The sequence below is a fragment of the Hemicordylus capensis genome, chromosome 2, assembly GCF_027244095.1.
Source record: "Hemicordylus capensis ecotype Gifberg chromosome 2, rHemCap1.1.pri, whole genome shotgun sequence".
NCBI classification, from domain to species: Eukaryota; Metazoa; Chordata; class Lepidosauria; order Squamata; family Cordylidae; genus Hemicordylus; species Hemicordylus capensis.
Genome location: NC_069658.1, coordinates 417,389,261 through 417,412,452, shown reverse-complemented (window position 1 = coordinate 417,412,452; position 23,192 = coordinate 417,389,261). Strand labels below are relative to the sequence as shown.

Here is a 23,192-nt window from a genome sequence, read left to right as displayed (position 1 = left end):
CTTCCTTTTCTCTCCCTCCCCCTCTTTCCTTTCCTTCCTTTCTTCCCCCTCTTCTCCTTCCCTTCTTTCTTTTTTCTTTCTCTTTCCCTCTTTCCTTCCTTTCTTCTTCTCTCTCTCTCCATTCCTTCCTTCTTCCTCCCTCTCGCCCTCCTTTCCTTCTTTTTTTCTTTCTCTCTCTCCCTCTTTCCTCCCTTCCTTCTCTCTCGCTCTCCCTCTCTCTCCTTTCCTTCCTTTCTTTCACCTCTTCTCACTCCCTTCTTTCTGTTTTCTTTCTCTTTTCCTCTTTTCTTCCTTTAACGGGCTCGCTCTTTGGGGCTGGCTGCTCCTCCCTCCCTTCTGTCTTTCTTTTGTCCTTCTTCCTCACTCCTTTCTCCTTTTTCTTTCTCCTTCCTTCCTTCCTTCTGTTTCCTTCTTTCCCTTCCTCCCTCCCTCCTTCTTTCTTTTGTCCTTTCCCCTCCCTTCTCTTTTTCTCTCCTTCCTTTTTTCCATCTTTCTATTGTCCTGTCTCCCTCACTCACTCCTTCCTCTCTCTCTCTCTGCCTTCCTCCTTGATGAAGTAAGCATGCTAATTGGAAGCTTGATAATATAAACTGTTTGTTGGCATCCATTATGGGGTTGCTGTCTTTTAGCAACATTAAATCATTGCATGGGAGCACTGTCAAAGGACCTCTTCATTTCCTTTTAGTGACTTCTTACTGCCCCCAGTTGAAGTTTAACAGAAAAGGAAGGACATGATGTAGTTTTGATGACAGGTAACCAATGCCTTCCAAATGAATAAATTCCATCACTGGCTGCCACAAAGTGTGCTAATTATTTCCTCTGATATATTTAAAGCCATAAAAGTCTCTCTCTAAAGCGTGCAGCTTACAGTCATAGTCTGCCCTACTGCTGTACTGAGAGTTGATATAAAACTGTTTATTTTAATGTAGTAAACACTCCTTTATTTTTTTTAGCAAGGATGTCTTCTGTGTTTATCAAATACAGTATGTGTTAATTCCCCCCCCCTTCTCTTAAATATATGTGTTTGGATTCCTCCCCCCCACCCGGATTTTCTTTTCTATTTTTTTCTCAAGTTTTTTTCCCTTCTCACCTCAATTTTGTGAGGAGCTTTATCAACTCTTATCCCTGCCACCTAGCCTAAGTGCCTGGAGCCAGGCTCGTTTATGTAGCTGGGTTAGATCTAATTAGAATGGCCAGCAGTCGTGTTTGGCTGTTTTGTGCTTTTTCCCTCACTCGCGGCTCGGCTGGGCGAGCGCAGCCAGCGATTTCCTTTCCTGGCCAGGGAGTTCTCTCTTCTCTGGCTCTAGAGTGTACTCCGTGCTTGAGGGAGAAGAAGGGTTTTCTCTTTGTGGAGGACACAGGGCTTTTCGCAGTGGGCTTTTTCTCCCGCCTTTTCCCCCAACTGAGAAGGTGCTGTGGAGAAAGAGCTTCTGAGCGGCTGCTCCTGTGTACTGTTGGTCTCGTGGCGGCCGTTGGTTATATCGTTTGCGGCGTGCATGCCGCCGTCTTTCCCTGCTCCATTCTCCAGCTCTGCTTCCGACCATGCCATCCCTCTCTCAAGCAGCTCCACGGCTGAGGAGCCGCAGAATTTGTAGAGGTGCGGCTGCTCCTTCCCGCTGTTCGCTCTCCTCCTCCTCCTCTTCCTTCCGTGCGGTTTACATTGTGTGCTTTTTAACCGCCTGGTCCCTGCCGCTGGGTCCCTTCTCCATTCTGTGTCTGCCGCTTTTTAAGTATTTGCGGCTGTTTTCCGTTGCTCCCGCTGCCCTCCCGGTCCCCTCGCAGCCGCCTCTGCCTCCAAGCGGCTGTCGCAGCCATCTTTATCTGCCGCCCGCGGGTGGTCTGGTCCCGCCGCCGTCTCTGCCTCCAAGCGGCTGCCGGAGCCGCATCTGTCCTCCCCGTGGCCAGGCAGAGTCAGAAACATGGCCGCCTGGTGCCTGTCTCCGTTTCTGCCTCGGCCGTTCTGCGCATGCGCTCCGTGCATGCGTAGAACGGCCGAGGGAGGCACGGACACACGCTTGGTTGTCCACGGACAGACACCAAGCCTTTTATTAGAGAGGATAGATACTTCTCTCAAGCACATCTTCTGACCAGTAACAGTTGCATTCCAACTGACCTTAACCATCACAGGCTCCTCCTCCCTATCTGCATATGGAATCCCCACTGCCCAATCACCACGGTGCTTCTGCTCTTACAGGCTCCTCTTCCCTGTCTGCATATGGTATCCCCATTGCCCAATCACCATGGTGCTTCTGCTCTGGTAAAGCACTGTGTGGACGGTAGGGATGTGCACAGAACTGGCGAGGGCCATTTTGATGGCAGCAGGGGATGGCTTTAAGGGTGGGGGTGGGTGCACTTTCCCCCCTGCCGCGTTTCCCCCACCGGTGTGCGTGTGTGTAAGAGCCTGTTGGGGTGACAGCGTACCTGCCTGCTGCCCCGTGCCGCCGTTTATCAGATATCACTGGAAGTAGCAACGGTGGCTCCATGCATCACAGTGCACCCACCCCCACCCTTAAAGCCATCCCCTCCCCCTGCCATCGAACTTCAAGCCGGCCCCGTGTTCGAACCTGTTTGGAGGCCAGTAAAAGGGCCTCCAAACAGGTTCGTGCACATCCCTGGTGGACAGAGCTTGCCACATACATCCTTAGCCTTTTATATATAGACATGTGTTAGATTGTAAATGTTGTTCATTGGAAAAGCAACTTATTACAAATGTAAATAGATACCTACATGTAGGAAGCATATGTCTCTCTCTCTCTCTCTCTCTCTCTCTCTCTCGCTCTCTCTTTTTTTTTTACTAATTATTTACACAGCTGCAGAAAATTCTGGCTATTCTGGCTATTATACTGGCTGCATTCAGACACCATGACTGGGAACAAGTTCTGTGTATATGCACTCCCTTTCCCCACTCATCCCCTCTCATGCCTGGCTTAACAGGACATTTCCTGGCTCTTTAACCACAGTTTGTCAGTGGCTGCAAACTGTGATTTGAGCCTGTTCGAGAGCTTGGAGGGGAGATCTCTTTATCTACCCTAGCTGCAGTGGAAGTGCACAGGTAAGGAGAGCACTGCTAATTAATATTGTCTGGAGACATGGAGTTTAAGATCTAAATTCATCAGGGAAATAGATTAAAGCACACATGCCTTGCTGCTAGCTACATACAGGAAGAGGAGAGGGAGAAGAAGGCTCTTTCCTCTCTCTCTCTCCAGTGAGAGAATGAAACCTGAGACTATCAATCTAACAAAGGGGCGATCAGAGTAGAGAAAGCATGGTCAGAGAGGGAATTCCCATGCTCATTATCTCTACCCCTAGTGCCCCAGTGGTCAGTAGGGTTGCTGGTGCTAAGAGTCGATGCCAGGCCTGCTCAACTTTGGTCCCCCAGCTGTTTTTGGAGCTGCATCTCCAACACAGACACAGGTTTGGGGCGGTATATAAATATGTTAAATAAATAAATCCACCACCACAAAGCTGTAGTAAGTGGCAGTTTTAAGACATTGCCTCCCATTTTATTACGTATTCTCTTTTTGCATTGTTCTCTTAATGTCACCTCAAAAATAAGGGAAATGGAGCAGCATCTTCGGCAGGTAATCTGAGAGGCTGACACTTTGTCCAAGTTACTCCTGAGTAGTCCAACTGAAATTTAGTAGCCCTGTAGGGGAACTCCTGAGTCGTACTGTACTATTGAGTAACTTGATCTGGATGTCAGCCAGATGATGGGAAGTTTCATTTTCAATTCTGTATTTTTGCCCACTCAAAAATCAAAATACATTTGTAAAACAACAAAGTAACCGTTTGCCCAACAAAAGCCAGAGTTTGCAAGATATGACCAAAGGTTAAAAGGAAGTTACTGAAAGCAGCGTTTAAAAGCGGAAGCATAGTAATGTAACAACTCCTGTTGTATTTGGGTGCTTGCAGATATATGGTCCCCACCCTAATGTCAGTGAAGTTTTCCCCATCCCATCTCAACCTTCTCAACTTTGCATTCTTGACACGACAGGTACCACAAGTTCCTCATTGCAAGTGAAGTTGTGCTTCATCTGCTTCCCTCATCTAGGCCAGAATTCAGACACTGAAACAGCATGCTGCTTTTGCCTTGAAGAGGTGTGTGTTATAGGCTCAGAGAGGCAGCATGTTTTAATAGTGAATCCCAGCATGTCTATAAAAGGTGTGCTTTGCTGTCCTTGCCCTGCTGCCTTTCAGCAGAACTGGCCCTCCTAGACCAAGTGGTGTCCCAGGCCAGGAGTGTTTTCAGTGCCCACTCCATTTGGTTGGTGTTTGAATGTCTTATTTGTTTATATTGCATTTATGCAAAGCCCTTTCTTGGCTTTGATGCACAATCCGCATGCATGATTTATTGTTGTCACGTAAGGTGATACATTCACTTGCATGGATCTCTCAAAGACATTTATTCATGCCGCATATAAGCAAATAAAAACAAATGATCCATTTAATCTTATAGATTTGTTCTTAATTTTAAGAATAACTGCAGCACCTCAACAGTCACCTGCCTTAAATCTGCCCCTGCTTTCAGTATTCGAATGGGCTATTTCTCCTCTGGGATTCTCACTGACTGTACATTATCCATACAATCACACACATAATTTGTTTCTTTATCCATATATGCTTCCATACCTTTCTCAGTCATTTCATACATTGGCAACCATTTGCACAAGAACAATAAAGCAAAAGACCAATAAACCCATCCAACCCCAAAAAGCAGTCAAATTGTGCTCATCACAAAGACCCAAGTTTCACAACGATCTTTACAATCATATTTTATTTATTTATTGTTGCATTTATATACCGCCTTTTGTTAAAAGACAACCCCAAGGCAGTTTACAAAAGTTAAAACATACAATAAAAGACAATAAAAATATTAAGCTAAAAATATATATAAAAACAGACCAAATTTAAAATCTATAAAATACTAGCATAAAAACAATACAACAGGTAAAAACACACAGAAGCAGCAGTAAAAACGATTATGTAAAAGCCTGGATAAAAAGCCAAGTTTTAACAAGCTTTCTAAAAGCCGTGATGGAGTCCGAGGAGTGAATGGCCACTGGGAGAGCATTCCAAAGTCTCCAAAAGCAGAGCCGGGTCCAGTAGTACCCCCAAGCTGCGTACTTGCTCCTTCAAGGGGAGTGCAACCCCATCCAGAACTGGTAAAATCTCCTCATCCCGATTGGCTCTCCTGCTGACCAACAGTACCTCTGTCTTATCCGGATTCAATTTCAGTTTATTAGCCCACATCCAACCCATCACAGCCTCCAGCCCCCGATTCAGGACATCCACCGCCTCCCTAGGATCAGATGACAAGGAGAGATAGAGCTGAGTGTCATCCGCATATTGCTGACAACTCAGTCCAAGTTCCCGGATGACCTCTCCCAGCGGCTTCATGTAGATGTTAAACAGCATGGGGACAAGACCGATCCCTGCAGGACCCCGCAGGCCAACGGCCATGGGGCCGAGCAGTAGTCCCCCAGCACCACCTTCTGGACCCTCCCCCCAAGAAAGGACCGGAACCACTGCAACGCAGTGCCTCCGATTCCCATACTCGAGAGGCGGCCCAGAAGGATACCATGGTCGATGGTATCGAACGCCGCCGAGAGGTCCAGCAGAACCAACAGGGACGCACTCCCCCGTCTAGTTCCCGGCGTAGGTCATCCACTAGAGCGACCAAGGCAGTCTCAGTCCCATACCCGGGGCGGAAGCCAGATTGAAAAGGGTCCAGATAATCCGTATCATCCAAGACCCTCTGCAGCTGGGACGCCACCACACGCTCCATCACCTTGCCCAAAAAGGGAAGGTTAGACACAGGTCTATAGTTGTCCAGGCTGGAGGAATCAAGGGAGGGCTTTTTTAATAAAGGTCTTACCACCGCCTCCTTAAGGCACGATGGCATCCTGCCCTCCCTTAATGAAGCCAAATATATTAAACAGTAAAGAGTAACATTAAAAAATGCCCTAGAGATATCCACATATGCACAACCATTCTTATGAAGCATGTGCAATCTTATATTTAAGTTCATATACTGAGACTCTACACATGATTGGTGTGTAGGGCCAGGAGGGGTTTGGTGGGGAGAGCGGGTCAGGCCACTCGCCCCACAGATGATCGGTTGTTGAGCCCTGGGCAGCCGGATAGGCCGCCCACACGACTGTCGGCTCTGTCACGGAAACAGTAGGGGCAGTGGGGATTGGGGGCCGCTCGGACCCTAGAAGTCCTAGGATGTCCCATGTGAGTGCACAGGGTATTCTAGTGAGATCCCTGACACCAGGAGGCTTGTTTTAGCCTCCCCAGTCAGGGGTCTCCTTGCGTGTCGCGACTCACAATCAAAGAAATGGGGATAGCGGAGTGCTCGCTCCACTAACCTCATTTAAGGGGAGGACTGCTTTGGTGGGCTAGCTGCCATTGAACCACTGGGCTCGCCCACGAGCCCAGTGGTTTTCACGATGGAGGAAAACTGGGCTGGGCTCCCTTAGCCCAGTTTTCCTCCATTGTGTGAATAGCCTCACTATATTTCTCTGGCTTTTTCCTTAGACTTGCATGACTTCCACTGAGCAGATGATAGATAATAGGGAGGGTGCTTTTATTGGCTTAGGGAGATGTCTGTGGAATGTGGATCACTGTTAGGAGTGGGGTGCAATGTGTTTGGCATTGGTCAAATGGTGAAGCATTCTCCTGCTCCTGTGTTTGGAATGCACAACCACAGAAAATAAGATTAAAGATATGGCCCTTCCATTTTAGTCCACAGCACCACTTAGAAGAATGATGTGGGCACAAGCAAAAAAGATGGATATGGAAGGTATATACAGTTAAATACACAATCAGGCAACTTTTAGAAAATTGTGATCTAATTGCAGACACTAAGCTCTATCAAAAAATGAGAACAAATATTTGAAAATGGTTCTGTGAACTATAAGAATGCATGGATTAGGGAATGGAATGGAGAGAAAAGGTGGCATTGGGGGATGCACTTGGGAGGGTTTTGCTGGGTGAGTGGATAATAAGGGTATTCACAGGACCCAGAGGCAGGGTGGGTGGGCAGGCAGGGGGAAGGCTGTACTAAACTCAACTTCCCTCCAGATGAGTCCTTGATGTTGGTGGGAAGTGCAAACCTCCAGAGGCTGGGACGATGTGTCCTGGCCTCCACATCTCTTACAATGCACCACGCAATGAGTGCGATGCATTGGGGGATACCCCTGTGAGACAGGCGCTCTAGGCGCCTGTCTCTGTGTGTGCTCGGGCACTATAAGATATTCCCCTTAAGGGAATGGGGCCATAGCTCAGTGGAAGAGCACCTTCATGCTTGCATACAGAAGCTCCCAGGTTTACTTCCCCTGGCATCTCCAGGCAGAGCTGGGAAAAACTCTTGCCTGAAACCTTGGGGTCTTGTGGTAGCAAGCATGACTTGTCCCCATAGCTAAGAAAGGTCAGCCCTGGTTGCATCTGAATGGGAGACTTGATGTGTGAGCGCTGCAAGATCTTCCCCTCGGGGGATGAAGCTGCTCTGGGAAGAGCAGAAGGTTTCAAGTTCCCTCCCTGGCAGCATCTCCATGATAGGACAAGATTTTTTATAGGACAAGATTTTTTTATTGAACCAACAAACTACCAAAGCATACAGTACGTTGCCAAAGCACAATTATATACAAAGTAGTAGTTTGTACATCATATATCTACAAAGATTTACACACAAGGATTTGGAAACCCACAAGGTTATGAAGTATATGCAGGTAGTACTGTAACTCGGGGGTCGGGGATTACAAGGTAGGGCTGAGAGAGATTCCTGCCTGCAACCTTGGAGAAGCCGCTGCCAGTCTGTGAAGACAATACTGAGCTAGATAGACCAATGGTCTGACTCAGTATATGGCAGTTTCCTATGTTCCTAGTGTAGACAATACTGAGCTTGAGCTGGATGGACAAATGGCACTCTTTCACATGACCTCACTGGTTCCGGGAAGGTAGGACCTCGCCTGTCTTCCCTGGCAGACAAGCAGGAGCCACCACCAGCCCTTCTGCCGCACCATGCACCCACATGAACAGTGGTGTAGCGGATGGAGATGCTGGAAGTGAGAGGACTCCCCCTCCCCATTCACATCCCTGGGTGCCCTGAAGCACAAGAGCGGCTGCTCTCATTAGAGTATCCACAGCACTTGGCAGCACGGCACAGCCACTTCCCCCACCCCCAGCTCACTGCCAGAAATGCTTAACCTCAGATTCGCTTAACCTTGGCTAAACGCTGGGTTAAAAAGTGGGGCTTGGCATGGGGGTTAGGCCAGGGGCATAGCTATAATTGGACGAATGGGTTCAAAGAACCTGAGCCATGCCCAATCAGGAGCCGCCATTAGCGGCCCTGACACGTCCCCCACATCTGACATCAGACGCAGGGCGGGAGTTTAGCTCCCGAGCGGGGGCCACACGGCCCCTTCGAGAGCTAAACAAAGGCTGGCGCTGCGTTTGCAGCGCCAGCCAGGAGCGGCTCTTCCCCAGGGAAGAGTTGCTCCTGGCTGGTGCTGCGAACCCAACACCAGCCTAACTAGCTCCTGAAGGGGCCGCCTGGCCCCTTCAGGAGCTAAGACTGGTGCTGCGTTCGTAACACAGCCCAGAAGCGGCTCTTCCCTGCAGGGAAGAGCCGCTCCTGGGCTGCGCTGCGAACGCAGCACCAGCCTCTCTCTAACTGCCGAAGGGGCTGCATGGCCCCTTCGGCAGTTAAGCTGCTTCTCCCGAATGGAGCCTCAAGGCTCCGTTCGGGAGCCAGACCACGCCCCCCGCGTCTGACATCAGATGCGGGGGCGTGGCTATCGGGGCAGCCGCACATGGGCCGCCGGTGGGCTAGCTATGCCCCTGTGTTAGGCCCTACCCTGGGTTAGGCTGCATGTGTGAATACCCTTATGGTCTAAAGCAGCTTCCTATATACCTAGTTTATTTCCAAGAACTCTTCTAGACTACCACATATCTGGATGTCAAAGCTTTAAATAGGCCTTGAAAAAAGGTTGCATTGATTTCAATGGAATATTCCAGTTCCATGTGCTGCAGTAATTCCCCCTGTGCAGCTTCAAATTGAAATGCATACATCTACATTTAGCTTTCCTACTTCTCCCAGGGTATCTGCTTTTCTTTGTATCCTGCAGGTATTGTGTGGGGAAAGAGAAGGAGAATATTGCTTTGTTGTACTCATGAAGGAATATTTTTCTTTGATCCTACTCCGTTGCATATAGAGGCATGACATTTGGGGAATGATCCAGCCAAGTCTTATTCCAAAGACACTTCCCTCCCCAGCTCCCTGTTATTTGACTTCTGTTTGTTTAATCACCCATTTTCAAACTAGTAGTTAATGTGAATGGCAAAGGACCCTTCTTCCACTTTAAGGGCAGGACTGCTGATTGGCAACCCAAGCAACAACTGTGGCTGTTGGCTGAAATTTGCTGTTTTGGGGAGGAAAGGGGGTGATATGGGCTGTCTGTGTGTGCTGCAGCATAACTTAAATTGGGGGTGGGGAATTTATTTATTTAACACATGTCTATACCGCCCAAAATGCAAGTCTCTATTAAGTGTATGTACCTTTTTAATGAATTAAATGTAGCACTTTTTAAAGCTGGAACCAGGGCATTAAAATGCCACAATAAGGTAATATATGTATTAGAACCAAAATGTCACAAAACAGTAGAAGCTTTTGAGTTTCCCAGAACTTGTTTGGCGATGGAAAAACCTCAAACCTGTAATTGCTAACAGCTTTACAGTGGAGTATAGTAGGGGTACACAGATTCACACGAAAATCCTGTGCATATTTACCCAAAGATAACTCTGCTTGTTTTCAACAGGACTTACATCCATGTACATGTGCAGAGGATTGCAGCCTTAATAGACCTAGGCCTATTTACTCAGAAGTAAGCCCCACTATATTCAGTGGGACTTGCTCCCAGGTAACTGCACATAGGTTTGCAGGCTATGTTAACTGGAAGAAAGTCCTATTGAACTCATTGGCATTTACTTGTGAGAAAACAGGCTTGTAATCGGCTAGGTCATCACAGCACAGATTTAAGGTTTTCCTGATGTCTTCTGGGTCAAAGGAACAAAAAAAGGTTATTCTGCCAGTTTTCAAAAATATAAAAGCAATCTAGAAAATTTCCCAAATAACTATAGGTGTTTCTATTTTCAAAGGGGTGATAGCTAGCTAGCTAACTTATTTATTTATTTTAGTCCCAGTAGCCCTTGGTGCAGCCTAAAATCTGTTTTGCACCCAGAACAATTTAACCTAATTAAATCTGCACAATCTCTCTTGCATTCACTCTGTCTGAAGACTTACAGTAGATATAACTTTTTTTTTTAAAGGGGAGTCGTATTAAACCTTGAATCATCTCTGATTTGGGAAAATATGGTACAAACTGGGAATGATGGAGCATTTCCATCATCCCCCTGCGCACACACAAAAACACACTCAGTTACTTTTGTTTACACAGACTGTAGAGGAATTCTGGGGAGTTTGAAAGCTTGCTGCTCATTGCTTTGTGACTTTTTCCATTAGTTACATTACATCTTTACCCCTAACAGGCATGTGTGGCTACCTGCAGTTTTATGTACTGAGGGTACAGCTCCTGCTGTGTAGAAAATTGGTCAACGGGCAGCTTGTGAGCCAGAAATAGGTTACACAGCCTGATCGAAAACAAACCACTATCTTCTTAAGTGAAAGAGTGGAAGATAGGGAAGAATAAAGTGAAGGAAACTGTCGGCTTATAGTGAAACAAATAAACCCCCAAGTGGGCTCCCTGTTGCAGGTTAGCGTTGAAAGCGAGTCCCAGGTTTGAACAGGACCACTGGTTAGAAAAGGGGATGGATGAGGATCTGTGCAGTTTGTCACGTTGTAGAGAGAAGAGCTCTATTTCTCGAAAATCCCTCTCCTATGTATGCCAGTATTAAACACACAGTCCTCTACAGATCAATATGGATTAATCTGGAGGTCGTGCTGACTGCTTAAAATTGCAGACTTGCTCCACACCACCCTTTTGTGTGATTGTCGTTGAACTAGGTGGCAATTACTGCCAAGTAAGCACTCTTAGGATTGTGCTGTAAAGTCAAAATCTTATACACGCTTACAAAGGTGTTAGTCCCATTAAAGTCATGTGTAAACATGTCCTAGGATTGTCCTGCTTAAGGTCCTACTCCTGCAGCGAGGGGAAAAGGGAAATGTCCACTTTCAGCAGTCGCCTGCCTTGGTGAGTTTACTCGCCTATCGCAATTCGATTCCAGATAAAATGCACAGGTTAACCCAGCCCATAAACACTGTTCCTTTTAACTCCCAGTTGGAAATATGAACAACTGAAGAGCCTTTTAACTCAGGACATTTATTTAGAAATAAGCCCCATCGAGGTCAGTTAGGTTTACTCCCTAATAAATGTGTGTAGGAGTACAGCCACCTAGGGCTGCAGACTGCAGTCCTATAAACACTTAGGGAGTATGTCCCATTGAACGCAGCGGGACTTACTTTTGAGTAGACATGACTAGGATTGTGCTACACAAGACGCAACTGCAGTTTCTGTGTCTCTCGTGAACGACGGTTGTGCTGTTCTTTGCCACAAGTCATGCATTTTAAAATACTGAATTTGAAAAATCCCCCGTGAATTTTCCGTTGACCGCTGGCCTGTGAGTCTCAACGGCAGCCTTGACCTCTTTGGCAGATATTACTTCTCGCCTTCTGGCCCCTCCCCTTTTGGGACTCTTTGCACACCCAGCCATTGTGATATCACAGAACGGATACAATGAAGCACTCGGGGTGCTTAGCAACAGCCTGCAGGGGCGTGGCTTTCGCGCAACTGCCAACTGTTGCCCAAGGTAGGGAGGAGGGCTGGTTCAAGAGTGTGGGGTGAGAGAGCCGAGAGGCCGGAGCAGCAGGAGGGAGCCTGCTCTTGCGGGAGCAACGGCAGAGGCGCCTTCCTCTCTAGACTGCTAGGGTGGAGAGCGTACTAGGCATCGCCTCGCTGCTGAGCCAGGTAAGAAAGGGATGGAGGAAAAGAAGAAAGCAAGCACGATGGAATGAAGGAATGGAGGCGAAAGAGGCGGAGTTACCGGGGGGGTGGGGGAGGAGAGCCGGTGGGAAGAAGAAAGGGGCTTTCTTCACACCAGAGAGCAAACCTAGGTATAAGTCTTGGAGCGAGCAATCGGAGATCTGCTTTCTTTGTGTGGGGGCAAAACCTCGCTTTCTCTTGGCTGAGCCGTTTCTCTCTCTCCCACCCGTATCTTCTTGAAATCCAGAGCTTGTTGGGACTGGCCTGTTTCTGATGATGTAGCAGGAACGAGGACTTGAAACTAACTACCTGTCTCTTCCTCCTGTCACCTTCTGGCCACTGCTGTAACAAGCTTCTCGGTACGGCGCTACATCCCATCCGCCGCTGCCGCCACCGCCGTGATTTGGCTGAAGGAGGAGTGGGCGATTGTCGGAATTGCGACTTCTTGCTTTCTTCGTGTCTCGAGATCTCGGTGGTGGTTTTGATAGCATCATAGCGCCATTCCAGAGAGAAATCGTCTTTGTTAGTAGTAGGACGGGTTAGTTTTTCGACGGAGTGCGGCGCGGGGGGGCGGGTGGTACTCTGCTGCAGTAGCGGGCAGCACTATGGAAGTAGATTATACGTAATTCCGACAGATTTTAGTTTTTATTTTTAGCTCGTGGAATGGCTTGCTTTGAAGAAGGGTTGAAGGCGGGAGGGATAGTGTGGGTGGGCGAGAGGGAGGCAGGAAGGACGTCTGATCCATGACCTTTCCAGGTTGCTTGCGGTGCTCGGATTCTGTTGTTCAGAGGCTTGGAAAAGGACGGAGGCATCCCGGCAACACAGCCCAAGTCGCTCAGCCTAGTCCGTTTGGTGCAGAATGTTCTCCATCCCCCTTCGTTTCAGGCCTGTGTGTGGCGGGGGTGGGGTGGACATTCAGCGTGAGAGCAATGCAAATATGGAATGCCTCAGTAGGTTATGGCTTTGGAATGGATCCTGGGAAGATAATCTAAGTCAGGGCACAAGTCCAAAGAGCTGAGTTGTTATAATGATCTGGGGAAAGCGCTTTAACCTAGGCACACATGGTTGAGCCCAATTTCATTCTCCCTCAGTTTGGAGGAGTTTTCATCAAATGTGATGGTTTAAAAGCTAGAAAGCATTGGCTCCAGACTGAACCAATTCTTTTTTTTTTAAATGATGCCATTAATTGAAGGAAGATAATTGCAGTAGGGGGAAAGCTTTAAAAATTTTTTTTTTATATAGAAACCAAAATCACTTCCACAATTTGTGGGATGGGGTGGGTGGGTGTTTTGCTTTTGGAGATAACCCGAAACATTTGTGCTAAACATTCTGTAAAGGAGCTATTGAAGTTAGTCTCCTGAGTTGAAGGATGTAATTTATGTTTGCAGTGCAGAGGTAATCCTATTTCCAGAGAAGCCCTATTGTTCTCTACAGCATCCCATTTTTGCTATTAATTATTTCTATAGCTGTTTAAAATATTTTATAAATTTGTCTTCCTTTTTTCTCAGAACAGCCCTGTGAGTGAGGTAGGTTAGACCATAAACATCACTCAAGGGGGTCTTTAGAGTGGTGAGCCTGAGTTTCTGAGCTGAACGCTCTGGTCACTGAACTGCACTGGCCTTTGATGGTTCCACACCCTTTTATCTCAGTAGGAGCACTTGTGGTCATTCCTTTGAATAGAGAAATCCTTGATTTCTGAAATGTATCAACACTGCTGGAAAGAGAATAGACTGAAGTACACTGTATGAACAAGTACTATGTTGTAAACGTATTTGCTGTGCTTATTTCTAGGGCTTCAGTTCCTGAAAACTAAGAATGGTAATATTTATACACTTCCTCACAACTAGGCTTGTGTTTTGCAGTTGTTGCGTAGACTTGAGATGGCAGGGCTGGCATCGGAGATTTCTCAGGAACAATATATGCTTCCATTTAAAGTTTTCATGTGTGGCAAAGAAATTTTGAAAGTCTGGTCTCATTGTGATCTAGCATTTTTTGGGTGACTAATCTAAAAATGGAAGTGAACCACCATTTCACACTGAGAGTCCTGCTTGATGGGAAGACAGTTTCCTAAAGAAAAGTTCTAAGGAGCTGTCATGCTGAGTTGGGCCAGTGGGTGCACTGCCTGCTGAGCAAATTCATTAAATCTCTGCTGTGCGGCAAACTATACCAGCACTGGAAAATGTTAGCAAGCAGCTCATCCACTCTAGTACTGCATCCTCTGCAGGTGCTCATGGCAGCCAAGGAATGCCATGGAGGATCCTTCTGGGAATTGCTGTGTTAAAAGGCAGCAATGCTGACATGAAGTTGATTGGGATGTCATTGATCAGTGATTATCATGCTGTATTTCAAAGAATCCCTGGAGTTCCTCAGGGGCTCCTCAATGGGAAGATGGGAAGTGGCAGACAGGCTTCCATAGTGCTGTTTTCCCTGCAGTGTGCAGCCACTGGGATGTTGGGTGTCTTCTGGGGGACACACCCTTCTCACATGTCCCATGAAAGTGAAGCCCCAATAGACCTGGCCAGAATGTGGGCAGACTATGCAACTTTCAGTGCTTCTCTGTTCCCTGAATCCCTTGCAGTGTGCAGGGATTCTTAGGAGCTGCATTATCCTGAGTCAGACCCTTAGTCCATTCAGCTCAGTATAGTCTACACTGACTGGCTGTGGATCACCAGGGTTTCAGACAGGAATTTTTCCCAGGCCCACCTAGAGATGCCAGGACTGAATCTGAGACCTTTTGCATGCATAGCATGTGCTGAGCTGTGGCTTTCCTCTAATAAATAGGTTGATGCGAGATGAAGGAAGAAGCCTAAAATCATCAGGGCCAGTTGGTAAAGATTGTTCCCTGATGCCCCAGTGCCCTGGGCTGCTCCAGCCTAGGAACGGAACCCGCCTGTGGTTAAGCTTCCTGTTGAGCTTGTAATTCAGATGAAACACACTGTGAGCTGAGCACTCACAAGAGAAACTTTGCTCTTTCTGCTTTCCTCTTTTTCTGGTGGAAATATCAAATTTCATAAGAGGCAGTGAAGCTTTATTTTATTTTTTGGCACACAGAAAAAAACTGGGTATGTTATATTGTGCAGCATGGACTTGTAGGTGGCTGGGTAGGCAGGCATGATTAGTTTACATAAGAACAGCCCTGCTGGATCAGGCCCAAGGCCCATCTAGACCAGCATCCTGTTTCACACAGTGGCCCACCAGATGCCGCTGGAAGCCTCAGGCAGGAGTTGAGGGCTTTCCCTCTCTCTTGCTGTTACAAACCTGCCACTGGTATTCAGAGGCATCCTGCCTCTGAGGCTGGAGGTGTCCTATAGCCCTCTGACTAGTAGCCATTGATAGACCTCTCCTCCATGAAGTTATCAAAACCCCTCTTAAAGCCATCCAAACTAGTCGCCAACACTGCATCTTGTGGCAGAGAATTCCACAAGTTGATTATGTATTGTGTAAAAAAGTACTTCCGTTGTTTGGACCTAAATTTTTTGGCTACCAATTTCATGGGATGACCCCTGGTTCTAGTGTTGTGTGTGAGAGAAAAATCTTTCTCTATCCACTTTTTCTATGCCATGCATGATTTCATAGACCTCTGTTATGTCTCCCCACAAGTTTAGTTTGCTCTTGCCAATGTTGCTCATACTTTGTTTGGAAAATGACATCCCCTCACCCACCCATTGCTTGGCAGGTTGGCTGGTAGCTATGGAGGGACCTTTTCCAGTCATGTGTGACAATGCCTTGATTGTTCTAACCATCTATATATATGCTTCACTTAAGTTTTTCCCTATTCAATAGAGGGGTGGGAAGCTACTGATTTTATCCACCACTAGCAGGGTGGATAAAAATAAAAAAAATCCGATTTAAATTTTAAAAATCAGATTTTTTTTATTTAAATCAGATTTTTTTTATTTAAATCAGATTTTTTTGATTTTTATCCACCCTGCTAGTGATTTAAATCGTGATTTAAATCAGTTTGATTTAAATCAAATCCACCCTGCCTGGAGGCCAGGATCATCATCTGTACTTTGTGGTCATACACCAGGGCCACCAGAGTATCCCGCCCAACGTCCAGGCATTGAGTTGAAGCCAGTCGGGGTGGAAGACCAGATCCTGGGATAGCAGGTCTGGTCGCCTTGGAAGAGGCCAGGGTGGCTGTACTGACATCCGAAGTAGGTCGGAGAACCATGGTCGGTGTGGCCACCAGGGAGCAATTAGGATGATGTTGGTCTCCTCCTGACGTGTCTTCTGGATCACTCTGGTGATTATCGCTGTGGGAGGAAAAGTGTAGAGCAGACCCCTGGGCCAGCTGGTAGACAGGGCGTCCGTCCCTTCTGCCTGTGGGTTATGGAAGCGGGACATGAAGCGTGGTACTTTCCTGTTCTTGCTGGTGGCGAACAGATCCATTTATGGTTGACCTAGAGCCCTGGTCATCATCTCAAAGACCTCTTGGTTCAAGGTCCATTCCGCTGCATCTACTAGTCTCCTGCTGAGCTAGTCCGCCCTGTGGTTTGATGTTCTGCTGAGGTGTTCGACTGTTATGGACAAGAGATTTCTTTCTGCCCACGCGAAGAGTCTGGCTGATTCCTGCATAAGTTGCCTGGATCTCGTTCCGCCCTGGTTGTTGACATGGGACTTCGCCGTGGTGTTGTCCGTGCAAATGTGAACATGCCTGTGTTTGATGTACTGCCAAAAATGGATCAGTGCCAACCATATTGCTGTGAGTTCGAGCAGGTTGATCAACCTTACGCGTTCCCACGGGTGCCAACTTCCCTGTACAAAGAGGTGTCCCAGCTGTGCTCCCCACCCCTCCGGATTTGCATCTGTTGTAATCGTTATTCTGTATGGGATGTTGAACGGACGACCTCTGGATAGAGCCCTGGACCTCCACCAATGCAGTCATACCCGTACTGTGAGAGGGATCTGGATTGGAATCTGTGAGCACGTCATGATGTTGTCCTGGTGAGGGAGTAGTAACCACTGTAGGCTGCGGGAGCGCCACCTGACCCATTGGGTACACTCTATGCAGGCTGTCATGGAACCCAGTAATGTGGCCAGTGTCATGAGCTGACTGGAACATGCTTCCAGTACTGCTGAGACTAGCTGGAAAATCTTCTCCTTCCTTTCTGGGGCTAGGTAAATGATACCTCTGGCTGTGTTGAAGACTGCCCCCAGGTGCAGGAGCCTTTGCGTGGGTATCAATTGACTCTTGCTGGTTTACCACAAAACCATGTAACGCGAGGAGCTGCAGCGTCCTCTGCACGTCCTTCTTGGCTTTCTGTAGTGTGCATGATTGGATAAGAAGATTGTCCAGATATGAATGAATGCAGACCCCCTTGGCCCTGATGTGGGCAATCAGTGCCACCATGATCTTTGTGAATACCCTGGGCGCTGAGGACAGGCCAAAGGGCATCTCTCTGCACTGGTATTCCCAGCTGTTGAAGGCAAACCTGAGGAAGCGCCGGTGGTCTGGATGAATTGGAATGTGGAGGTAAGCTTCTGACAGAGCCACTGATGCCATGAATTCCCGGGTTCTTACCACTTCTTTGATTGTCCTGGGGACTCCATCCTGTACGTGCATTTCTCTATGTAGTGGTTTAGGACTGCTCTCCACAATCCGTCCTTTTTGGGTACCAAGAACAGCAGCGAGTATACGCCACGCCCAGACTCTGTCATCGGTACTCATTCTATTGCCCTGATTTGAAGGAGATGGTATATGGCCCATGCCATTTGTTCTCTATTTTTGGGATTCTTGGGGACAGGCGTGAGATGAAAACTGTCGGGGGGATGGGATGAGAACTCTAGGGAAAGGCCCTGAGAGACCGTCCGGAGAACCCAATGGTCAGAGGTGGCCGTGGCCCAGGCTTCCCTGAATAGTTGAAGCCTGCCCCCGACCTGTGTGGCATCATTGTTTGCGCTGTTGGAAAGTGGAGGATCGGAATTGCTTGTTGAAGGGTTGATGGGCCCCTCTTCTCTGTCGCTGTTGCCAGTGGTGACGGTTGGATGGTCGCTGGTTGTATTGGCGGTAGTCACGAAAGGAGCCAGTGGACAAATAGCTGGATCGTCTGAATGAAGGGCAATAATTTTGTGGTGGTCTCCCCGCCCTGAATGGTCTATGGCTTTCCATCCCGGTGGAAGGCATCGTCTTCTTCTTGTCCTTGGTTTCCACCAGTACGGGCTCCAGAGAGTCCCCAAACAACCTATCCCTTTAAAGGGAGTTGAGGCCAAATTTAGCTTGGACTCGGAATCCACCTCCCAGTACTTCAGTCATAAGCAGTATCGGACCGCCACCGCTGATACCATGGCTCTTGAAGCTTGCTGGATGCATTCCAGGCTGGAATCTGCCATGAACTCTGCAGCCTTGGCCATCTTGTTGATGCCTTGACATAATTTGGTATTCTCAGGTGGGACCAGTTGAACCAGTTCCTTGGCCCAGAGGACTGATGCCCTGGCGAAGATAGAATTCGTCACTGCTGCTCTAACTACATTGGCTGAGGCCTCATGAGCCTTCTTTAGGAGGGACTCACACTTCTTGTCCTCAGGGGCCTTTAATTGTTCATCTCCTTCTTTGTATAGTACGGTCCCCGATACCAGTTGAGTGATCAGGGCATCCACCACTGGGGGGGCTAGCAAGGCTGTCACCTCCTGTGGGACTGTGTACAGCTTGTTATAAAACTGGGCCATAGATTTGTGGGAGAAGGGTGTGTTCCATTTGGCCAGTAGGGTGGACAGGAACAGCTGGGGGAACGGGACTATAGATGTGGGATTGGAGGTAGAGGGGAAAACCTCCTGGTCCAGTTCCTGACTGACATCTGGGGGGTCTAGTGGTGATACCACATTAATGATGTGCCGCGCTTTGGGCAGCAGCACCTCAAAATCTGTCTGAGTAAATAAGCGGGTTGAACTTGCTGCCTGATGTGACAGCTCTCCCTCCTCGGATACTTCTCCTTCCTCTGACCCAGAAGAGGAGTGATCAGGGCTGTCTGGCCCTTGAGGGATTGGTGCTGGGTCAGGGTTGCTCCCCGGTCCCTGTGGGGTTGGAGGTGGCATTCCCCTGGGTCCCTGTGGGGCTGGGGTTGCCGGCATGATTGGGGAACCTTTTGGGGTACCTTTTTAGGAGGCGCACCCTCTGCGCCTGAGGAGGATGTAGTGGGAAAATGATAGCGCCTCCTCTTTCTGACTGTGGGTGCTCAGGGAACAAAGCGGCCTCGCTCTCCCTCTGGGATGGGCCCCCTAAAGATGACCGAATCTGGGGAAGATGAGGAGTCTCTGCTATGTCCCATTTTTACTGGGGGTGGAGGAGCCCCCGCTTCCTTTGCCAGGGAAGGGAAAAAGGCTTTTAGTTCCCTGGTTATGAAACCTCTCAGCCAGTTGACTCATGAGTAATGGTGAGTTGGTCCCCCGAGTTTCCACCAGTTGGGCTTCTGTGGCGGCTACCGCATTGGATCCGTCTGGGGTTCCAGCGCCAGTCGGGCTGCCTTGATTCCCCCCAGGCGCGGTTGGATCCAAGATCGCAGGCGGTAACGTGGCGCCCGTCACCACATCAATCACTTTCCCCAGATGTTCTCCTCCCTGGTGGGCTAGCAGTCTGGGGGATGGGATTCTCTGGGGCTGCCGCTGCTGGCAGACTGCCTGCAGGAGCAGGCGTTCGCTGAGCCGCGCGTCTGGCGGTTTTGTAACCTTCCGGCAGCTGCTCCACTGCCCGTCTCTCTTTCTTTTTTGCCTTCTCCGCCTTCTTTCGCGGCGTGGCATCGGCCCACATAGAAAGGGTGGCGCTTTGGGCTACGCTCTGCTGCCTTGCCCCGGAATCTGCCCCTGTTGTGAGGGTGGCGCTTGCGGTCCTCAGCTCCCCCTCCAACAAGGAAGCCATGATGGCGTCGGCGGCATTGGCGCGCTCCATTGGCTGGAGGTAGTAGAGCAAGGAGGGGAGAGAGGGCGGGAAAATTCCAAAGTTGCGAAGGGGGAGAGCAGAGGAGCTGAAAAGAGCCTAGAAGCTGCTGAGGGTGAAGACTGCTGGAGGAAGTTAATCGAGCGATAAGGGGAAACAAGGAACGGGGAAAACAGAAGAAAAGAAAAATGGTTTAGATGGAGCTCTCTCTCTTACTGCCAAATGTGAGGCGACAGGAAAAAGAACTGGGGATTAGCGATCAGCCTAGCCCTCCAGGAAACCTTTGCTGTGATAACTTCCTGTTGATTCTGGGAGCATGAAGGAAATACCCTAACTAAAGGATGGGCTCCAATTATGGTGGAAAACAAGAGTTTTACATATTCTTACCTCCCCCCCCCCGCAGAAGGACTTGTGATGATCTTGTGGGGAATATTCTTCAAGCTCAGAAATGTCCTGCCTTTTTGGGGGGTTGTTTGGTGTTTCAAGTCCTCCTATCCCCCTTGCCACAGAGTTCCTCTAGCTTCCCTCACCTGCTTGACTGTTAACTGCACTCTGGGTGCAGTCTGCACTCAGCTCGCAAACATTCTGTCCCATTGACCAACATGGGGAAAGTTCTGGGGGATTTTGGCCGCCTTCATTCTCCCCCCATCAGATTCTATGAAATCTTGTGTATTTGCAAATCACCCCAAATCTGCCAGTACCTCCCATTCACTCACATGTGCTCTGCTTCTCTGTCCATAAGAATCATAACGTCCCCAGCTCTTTCAGAAAGAGTATGTAGATATGCTCCTGCCTCCCAACCTCTGCCAAGAGGAGGGCAGCAACATTCTAGTACTGATACACACTCCTGAATTCAGTGTTGGTTGACCAGTTCAAATTGTGCTTGGACGCTGTAATAAGTTCCAAAAGTTAATCCTGTAGATTTGGCTTGTTGCTTAGTCAGTCCGTCAAGCCAATTATTAACACCAGGTCAGACTTACGAGGTCACTTGAGTTGCAAATATTTCTGTGGCTGTAGCAGTGTCTCCTTTTTGTGACCCTTGCTGGATATCTTCATTAAGGTTGTTCAGGAAAGGCATTGAAAAAGTGGGGCTGTTTCTTGCCAAAATATGTATGAACTCCCCCGCTCCCCAGTATTAAATCAGAAGTGATGGAAGCCATGTTGGTGTAAATTACATTCCTGCCCTGTTCATGTATAAAGCCAGGGGGTGGGGGTGGGGGTGTCTGATTTTTAATATCAAAGGGGACAGGGAGCTAAAGCCTTCCCCTCACCATTGCCCCGGCGGCCCGCTAGGTTGCCAGAACCTAAGGGGTATACTCGTGGGTCAAATGGGCCGTAACCCAAAGTTTGGCTTTTAAAAAGCCAAACCTGCCAACCTCACACTTTTCCTCAGTCCAAAGTGGGAGACGGTTTGGTTTTCTTTACTTACATCCTCCTCTTGAAGTTAAAATCAGACCCTCCCCTTGCTTTATATGTGAGTGGGGCACTTAGGTGATTAAACAAGCATGGCTGCTACTTTCCCATCTAGTTTGGCCTTAGGATTCATTATTCATTGAACATTCGTAGTTATCAGAACTATAGACCTCTGAGAGAGACATCATGGTGGATAGATATTTTGGGGAATTCCAAAGCAGTGATGGGGTGAACTTGTGCACCCAAATTTCCCAGTGGTGTACCACTTTTGAACTGAGAACACTTTTAGTGTGTGTAGCATGCGGATATACAGAGTTCTTGCTGCAGTGATTGAAGAATCTTATGCCCATTTACAAATTAGTGTGACAACCTAAAACTTCACTGTGGTTAGCTTTAATCATGGTTTGTTGTGTTAAACCTGGCAGGGCGAGACTGGGGGCGCTGAGAGGGTGGTGGAATGTATGTGGGGAGGGGCCAGGTTTTGAGCAGAATGGGTACTTAAGGGTGGGAGTTGGGGCTCAGGGGTGGGGTGGGGCACACCAGGTGGGGCGCACTGGGAATATGCCCTGTTGCCCTAAGGGCAGTCTGAGCCTACTTCTCATGACCAGTCGGAAGGAGAGGAGGTGGGGCTCCCCGGAGAGGGAGAGGGGAAAAGGGGAGCCGGGCAGCTGGCACGGGGAGAGCCCAGCGAGCGCAGCAGAGCACACTAGGAGAGGGTGCACTGGGAAAATGCCCTGCTGCTCAGTGAGCCAGTCTGAGCCTGAAACTTGGTTAAGATCAAAAACATACAGTGAAACCATGATTTAGCTGGCTGAGCTCAGCTGTGTCCTTGAAAGTTATATATAGGGAGGCAGCAATTAGACCTGCGTGTTGCCTTATAAGCAAAGAAGCCGATAAGGAGTGAAAACTGCCTTAACCATTCTTTGAGGCTATTCACACACGCGTGCAAAACCGGGCTAAGGGAGCCCAGCCCGGTTTTGCATGCATGTGTGAACCACTGGGATCGTGCCCGACCATGGCGGCAAACCTGCCTATGAAGCCTCCCCTCAAAACAGGGTTAGGAGAACGAGCGTTCCTTAGCTGCATCTGCCTGCAGCCGCGAATGACAGACTCGGAGAAGGGAGGGGGATTCCAATAATGCACTGTGCACTTGTGTGGTGCATTATTGGAGCTCTGGGGGGTGGAGTGGGGCATCCCAGCACCCTGACCCTAGGAGCTGCCAGCAGCATCCAGTGCTCGTCTGGGCAATCCACCCACCCAGGGAAGATAGCATGATCGTGTGTGTTGAGATAAGCTCTTTAGGGCTTCCTCCCCACAAACCCTGCAGCCTTTTCTCACTGCTCGTGAGAAAAGGCTCTGTTTGGTTCAACTTTAATACTTAAGCATGGTTTGCAAAAAACAACAACCAAAAAACCCAACCCCAACCATTAAATCATGGTTTCATATCCTAGTCAATGCTTAACCTAGGCATAGGTGTTCAAGTAGATATCCTGGCTACAACTTGTTCACAAATGGTGCTTAGAACAAATAGCAACTTATCAGATCCATATGCAATGACAAACTTCAGTTTGTTTTTAAGCCGTAACTGAGGCAGCAGATTTTCTCCCCTTGTCAACAAAGGGAGTGTATGAGAGCCTGAGGCTTATAATGATGCTAAACCATAGTTTAGCCTTTCTTTGGATCCCACCCAGTGTGTTTAACCATGGCTAAACGGAAACAAACCTTGGTTAAATATTATGCTTACATGGGACCCAGGTAGTAGACATGCATAAGGAAGCCACAGCTCATCGCAGCTTCCTGATGCATGTCTTCTATATGTTCCCAAATGTTTGCAGAATGTTTATCTCCTTCATACTTTGTGTAGCAATTCTGTCTTGTTTCCTGTGTATATAAAATGTGGATTA

General features: G+C 48.3%; 1 protein-coding gene across 8 annotated transcripts in view; it reads left to right on the top strand.

The window, feature by feature from the left end:
* Positions 1-23,192, top strand: part of RAB11FIP4 (RAB11 family interacting protein 4) — a 312,484-nt gene that overhangs the window by 216,681 nt on the left and 72,611 nt on the right. For 2 of the 8 annotated variants that reach the window (XM_053289871.1, XM_053289865.1), the window contains exon 1: positions 11,836-11,987. The exons of 3 other annotated variants lie outside the window; for them this stretch is intronic. The gene's annotated coding sequence lies outside the window, so the exon portion shown is untranslated. 3 more of the 8 variants (XM_053289869.1, XM_053289870.1, XM_053289868.1) reach the window with 3 other exon arrangements.